Raw genomic sequence first — 7,698 nt, 5'->3', positions numbered from 1 at the left:
GAAGTTTAAATGCATGATATGTTTCTAGCATATTTATAATTCTGTCTGCTCAAACATACGTGCAAGTGGGGAAAAACATGAAATATGAAGAGCCTCACCATAGTTGCTTTGTCAAACATAAGATGCAAAACTAAGAGGTATCTGTGAAAAGTCAGGAGTCTGAAGTTGGCAAAGATGTTGTATCCAAGAAAACCCACTTTTATCTTATGTAATGGTAGGAAGCTTTTATTACAGGTAAGAAGTATGTAATGGAAAGGCTGGATGTGTCCTCTGCATCAGTTCATCTAAAGAAGGTTGACCATTGTCAAGGTATTTTGTGAATGTTTCCACAATGAACACACACAACCTGAAGCATGAACAACTACAAGGACAAAGTGATTCCTGTGTCTGAGTGTTCAGGTAAAACACTTCCTCCCAGTAACACAGCCAGCTTTCTAAACAATATTTTCCTATACAGCACAAGCAGGCTCCATGTTTGTGAGATTAACTTCTGATTGAACTGCCTCATGACCAGGGCACAGATAAATTGCTCTGAAAAGTAATCGATCATTGTTGATTAATGCATATAGAGTTTTGATGTTTTGTGTTTTTTTAAGTGACAATTACACTAATATTTTTCTCATCTTTCAGAATTGCATTGGCCAAGTGGGACTGGATTAAGATCTGCCAATTTTATGCTGAGAATTAACTAGTATTTCACAATGGGTGAATTTGCCATTGGCAAACAAGCTATTTTACTTGTCCTTTCTTTTAACAAGGAGGAAAAGCAAAGGAGTAAAGAAAGAATGGAAGCGTTCTTTGTCCAACCAAATGTTCATGTTAACTTTTAAAGGCTACTTGGATTTACTGTACTGTTCTTATATGAAAAAAATCAGGTGTGCAACACAAAACTAAAATAGGAACATATATAATTAGTTTATAAGTGCATGAAATATGGGACATCTCTGAATGTTTTCAATAAAATTCTTGTATTAATTTCAGCAGATAGCCCTAAAATTGCTTTTACATAAAACTGTGCCAAAAATAGTTATGCAGGTACAAAGTTAATCTGTTTGGGGAAAGCTTACCTGAAAATTCTTAACTCCACTGTCAAATTCATGCTTGCATTCCCATTGTACACAACAAATACTCAAAGATCATCAGAAAGCACTGCTGCTGGCTTTGTCGACATACAAGCTCTAACACGATAGCATAAAAATGCAGTTAGGAATGTGATTTTTTTTCCTACCAAAACAGCTAAGTTCTCACTGAACTCTTATTTTGATATGGAAACATGTACCAGCAGTCTAGGTGTCAAAGAATAAAGATATCAATCTCCACATGCTGCATCTTTACTTAGACAAAAGGTACTTTGATAAAGATGTATATGTTGGCATAGTTCCACTTATTTATATAACTATGCTGGGATAAATTATCTTAATGCTAAAACTGTGGCTTCTCCTATTAAAGGACCATTTCAAGTGGTAGGATTTATATATTCATGACAACTAATAAAAGAGTGGACAAATGCAGCATTGCATATCTACTGAGCTCATTTTCATCCTAGTGAGAATGAGAAGGAAAAGAGGAGCTGGTGCTGTGGTTTTCATTGCGTCTCTGGCCACCAATACTGCATGGCAAGATGCTGAACCTGTCTGTGATTCAGCGTCCCAGTCTAAACAGCTCTCGTACAGGAACAGAGGGAAAGCTACAAGACAAAAGGCTGCAAGAGCTCTGAGGTGCCAGAAGGAAATATTCTATCCTCCCAAGAAAACTTCTGGAGCAACGCCTAGTTTGAGAAATAACATTTCACAAGGAACATATATTGACTGTAATTAATGTCTATAGATAGCGAGGCTAATTAACAAGAACCCAACTAATAACTCAGTTGGATTTGATCCATATACTGAACTGGCAACATGCACCAGAGAAAGAAGCAGAGGGTACCAGGATATATCTGTGGAAGAAATCACACATGACAGGCAAAAGGGCCCTTTCAAAGTGGTTCACAGACACTTTAAATGTTGCCCAGCCACTCTTAACCCTTGGTCTGGTCTACTTTCCATCACCTCTACAGGCTTCTTTGCTGCTCTCTCTCTTGCTTGCTCTGTCTTTCCTAAACACACAACACCAAAATCCCTCAGCTGTTTTAGTTTTCAGCTTAAAGATTAAAATGTTTAATGTTCACACATGCACAGCATTTTTGTTTACTAGAGCAACCTTCTGCAAATTATGCATTTCACTGTTATTCACTGTTATTGAATATCCTTGTGTACCAAAGCCAGCAACAGAACATGAAAGGGAAGGAAGGCTTCTCAGTAACACCATTTTTATTGCCAAGTTCCATTTACACAGAAAGGTCTATTGTTCATTCTTGTCCAGGGTTTCAATAGCCATGACACATGATTAATGCCAGCAAATACAGACGCAGCTATAGGAATCTGGATTTCAGCACCATACATCACTATTTTCTAACTCCACTCCCTTCCCAGACACCTATTTACATTTTTCTTTAAATTAACATTAGGTACTGCCACATTTACTCTGAACGTCTAACATAACTTACATTAAATAGTTAATATTAATTGCCTGAAAAGACGACATTTCAGAACTCAATTCACCCTGTATTCAGACTTTTTTCCATTTAAATGTAAGTGCGTGTTCAGTATGACTTCTTTTTGTAATTGATTAAAAAAGCATTTCAAACACAACATTATTGAAATATATTTCAGAAGACGACAGCCCTTTGTGTTCCCTAAATGCTTTATGTAGTGTTCAAAGCCCAGGTACATTCACTCTTCTAGAAAGATATGTTTTTTCTTCCTCTTTGCACTTAACACTAACAAACTTTCAGAACAGCAGAACAGCTCAAAAAGAACTAAAGAGTTTGCAACAAGTACCAACACACGCATATTCACAAGTGGAGATGCCTACGGTTAACCTCCAAAGTTTACAGTGCTTCCAGCAGGTCCCCTAGAGTCGTAACAATCTATTAGCCAGTGCTCTCTCTGGGCAAAACAAAGCTCCTAGAAATTCTAGTTGTCCATACGTTTGCAAGCTTGAACCTATTCTCAATTAACTTCATATTCACTGCAAATATTTCTGTCACAGTTAGTCCTTAAACACACCCAAATAGGAAAAGACAGCCTTTCTCATCTCCTTTGATTCATCATACATACTTGGATACCATCATGCCTTATACTGACTTTATACCAGCGTGAGTATCCAGAATCAAACGCAATGGAGAAAAGGGGGGGGGGGGAGGGGGAACACACTCACACTCATGCATCTTAAGATCATGATCTTAAAGAATCCTGGGAAAACAATATACTAGCCTGAACCTTGTTTAACTCTAATTTTTGTCACCAGCAGCTTTAACTAAACAAGTATTCTTAGTCACTATCTGCTTCTTAAGCCCTATGTAGTCACTTTGTTTAAAAAAAAAAAAGAAAAAAGCACTCCTCACCTTCATTTATGCTAACAAGACAGTCACAGTAATGACAAGCTTTGCTTTTCCTATCATTAAGGACCAAGCAATTCAAGTTAGCAAATAAAAATAAAACTGGTACCTCCACAGTGTATATTTATTAGACAAGCAAAGTTCAGTTTTACATTTGTAATACATTAGCAAACACAAAATACATACTTTATAACATCTTCCAAAGGAATCAAATCTGAGCAACGTGCAAATCTTTAAAAGTGTTGGAAGCTCAAAATAGGGGCAATTCTGTATAAATGTGATATAAAAATATGTTTCCATATGAAAGAACCTTCTGATTGAGATTCAGTGCAGAACTGCATCTCCCCTGTGCCTGTTACTCATCAAAAATGCTAAGCAGCAGAAAAATAAGCACCTCCCTCCCCCCCTCCAAAAAAAGCCCACACCCCAGCAAGCCCTGCTTGGGTCACCACCTATTTTTCAGGAGCTAATAAGAGACAGTAAAAGTTATAACATACATCTCTAATTTTGCTGTCAATGTGGTTTCGGAAAGATGAGAGCAACAAAACAGGCAAGACAAGGGTGTCATGGCCCTAAAAAGACAGATGTGCAGTGTCTAGGCTAGTGATATTCTAGGGTAGGGCAGTGATGGTCAAACAGTGACTGTACCGAGAAGCTCCTTCAAGAACAACAGTTAGGAAGAAGATTTTAAACAAACCATATATTTAGACACTCAAGGTTAGGTTGTCTGAAAATGAGTAGGAGACTCATCAAGAAGACTTCTTATTGCTGAGGCGCAATGCCCAGACCTCACTGCTGCCCCCATTCCATGCCTCTTTCCCTATCTTTTAGTCAACCATATGACTGAGATTTAGCTTTCTAGACAACAGCTGCCTGTGCAATGCCCATTTAAAGCAACTCACCATTAAACTTAAGCTGGCTAGTGAAGTCAACATCAGAATTTTTTGCATGCCCATCTTTTGGAAAAGAAGTACATACTGGTTAGCGAAATTACTCATTAGGCTATTCTGTAGTCCTTTACCTATAACACCTGTGCAAAAAAAAAAAAAAAAAAAAGGGACTAGAGTACAAGCAACACATTGTGATTAGTGTTTACTTTTATGAAGTGGCTTTATACTTTTACATAAAGTCTCACCTGATTATCTGATAGCTTACCTATGTCTTTAAGCATACGGTTTTAAGTTTCACATACTTTATGAAAAAAATCCATTTCCTATCAGCAGAATGACACTCAAGTACTGGGCAGTTATTGAATTTCTACATTGGTTAAAGTAATCATCCAAGGCCACTTGCTGTAAGTGTGGAAGTTACAGCTACTCGTGTCTTACTGCTTAATTAGAAAAATCACAATAACTTAAGTCCTGCTGAGTATTGTTGATTTTGCTATAACTAAACTACTTGAACCTTCTATTTTAAAATTCTGTATGCAACAACAATACTTCAAATCCACAAAGGAACTCTTTTCCCCCCTGTATTCTGTCACTGTTGGGCAAAGGGTATGTGTGAATCACTGGACATTGACTTAAACTGTGAGTACTGATTCAGATTTAAGTCAAATCCTGGATAGGGAAGAAGGAGTTTTAAATGTCACATGCCTATACTTTAGCAACAGTATTTCAAAAAAGTAAATTTCACTCTGACAGACAGCCCTAATTTTTCCTCACTGAGTGACCTGAAAGAAAATTCCAAGTTGCAAAGTGAAGAATGCTGAGGAGTTTCTTTAACAGGTGTAATTATATACATACATACACACATATATAAAACCTCAGCTTAATTTAAGGAACAAAAGTCAGAATTGGAATTTATCATGAGTTAGCAGTAGAGAATATGAATGACCTCAGTCCTTATACTGTAGATAATTCATGACTTCACATGCAAATATAGGATCCAGTAGGAATATATATGATCAAGTTTCTAATGAATTTGGTTTAATCCACACAGCCTATAAAATGAAGTATAGGAAACAATGTCTGGTTTCCTTCAATATAAAAAAAAATTCTGAAAAAAACCTCCCAAATTCTTACACAAGTTTTAAACTGCAAGTATTACTTCACTAGTGAGGCAGACATTAGAATTAAGTGCTATTTTTTTCCTCTTCTTCACCAGATTACCAAATGTATGATGGCATAACTCTCCAAGAGGGAAAAGCTCAAGTGCTGTCCAGCATCGTACACTGGATGAGAGAGAAACAAAGAGGGCTAGTAAGAGGAAACAAGACACAAAAGGTCTGTGAAGGCAACACATACTTCTTTTTAAAAAAGTAATATACTGGTAAAATCTGATAAAATACGGGCGGCATAGATCAGGAAATAGCAAAGTATTAATTAGTATGCCTTGGCTTCTTCGGCTTGTCTCAAAAGGACAGGAATAATCGAACTGTTTTATGTTAATATTCAGCAAAGCTACAGAATGTGGTTGAAGATGAGCACAGTCTTTACAAACAAAGACTGAGAATTTAGCATCTCACACCAAATTTCAGGATTCTGCTCTGGACCATTTCTGCATCTATTCTTAAAGTGACTCTAGTTTCCTCACCTTTCCTCTGTGGTATTACACTGAAATATCGAGCCTTATGAATGGTCAGCTGTTTAGTTGCTCTTGTCATTTGCAACTTGGTATCTGGATTTGGTTAAAAAAGTGATGTTATGCTGATTCAAATCAACTTTTGTTTAGAAAAAAATTAAATTTGTGGCTGATGTGCTAATGCTTTCTTGGTTGAGTTTCCTTTTTACACTGAAGGGGGGGGTAAGGAAACAACCCTTGATTTTTTCTGATAAGAGAGAGATAAATATGATACTCTTCAAGGAATTGTAGATGAGTAACATCATAGTTTTAGAGAGATAAAAGATTGTCAGATGACGGACATTTCAGCATCTCCAGAGCTTTCACATTCTGAACTCTCCTACTGCAGCATGAAGCATGGTCAGATTTTATACACATATGCCTTAATACTAGAAACAAACAGAGAAAGTAATTGCTTCTGTGACACAACCCTTCAGAAATTTAGGTTGGTCTACACACTTTGCTATGTTTTATATAATAGCATAATATTGCTAGAGCTGATGTGGCTAGAGTTTTCCTAGTAATTGCACATTTGCAGAGAGCTTTTGCCAGAACTGCCAATAGATATCACACTTCACCAACCCTCGTCCTGCAAAGCTCTGCCAGGAGCGGTTTATACAGTAGACCTAGTCTTCTGTTTTCTTAATAGCAATATCTATTTCTCTCAGACCTTTCCTGTGGAGAGCTCAGCAGACAATTGGTCATGAGATTTAAAAGCCACTCCAAGTTAATGAAGAGCACAAACTAATTCAGCTTTCTTTCCTGTTGTCCCATTTGTTGTGCAGTATGGCTCAAGAGTGAGATTATGCATGCCCATCAAAAAGCCTCTTTGTGCATGGTCCTAATCTTGCTAGAATTGGATTTTAAATTAGATAAATAAAGATCAAGGTTTTTCTTGTCTAAAATTAATTCTATTTAAGAGAACTCAGACTGCACAGTGGCATTTTCTGTAATCTAGGTCAAGAGTTAAGGTTAACAACTAACATAAAATGTTTTCAAATTAAGTAAGGCATCATTTTTTATATTTTTTTTAAAATATTAGTGGGACTACAGTGTAATACTGTCACATCTTAGAGTAAGTGTAGTCTGCAATCACTTCAGCTAATAAAAATTTATTTATGTGGTCCCTGTGGCCAAACTGCTACTGATGCCCAGGCTAGTTCAGGTACATCTACATCAGCTGCCAACAGTGACTGCAGTATAAACTTACCCTAAGCATAAGACAAAAAAAAGGTGGGCTCTCATTCCAGTTGCAAGGTCAAATTCTCATCCCACATTCACAGTAGTGCTGAGGATGCCTAATTCTCAGATTTCATTTAGAGTTTGAGCCTATCTGAAATGGTCAGAAAACTGGTTAATTAAATTTGATACAAAGCAGAAGCCACAGAAAACTAGAAATCAACAAGATAGCATGCAAAAGCTGATAAAGGAAGAGAAAATTTACTGGCTTTCAATAGTAAACATCTTGTATATGCACGTTTTGGAACAATTAAGTTAATATATTAAGTAAAAGACTGAAAATGTGAGCAAAGTTATACCTTTGGATTATTCAATCTCAGTTATAAATATAATATTTAAAATCAGTTCAGGTATTCCATCTGGCAGCCAGAAAGAGAGACAATAAGAGAATGGAAACTGGAAGTAGGTAAAAACTTTTCAGATTTACCTATTTGATATCAGATCAATGCAAGTGGAGA

Source organism: Apteryx mantelli, chromosome 16, assembly GCF_036417845.1.
Source record: "Apteryx mantelli isolate bAptMan1 chromosome 16, bAptMan1.hap1, whole genome shotgun sequence".
NCBI lineage: Eukaryota > Metazoa > Chordata > Aves > Apterygiformes > Apterygidae > Apteryx > Apteryx mantelli.
Note: the sequence above shows the minus strand (reverse complement) of the source record.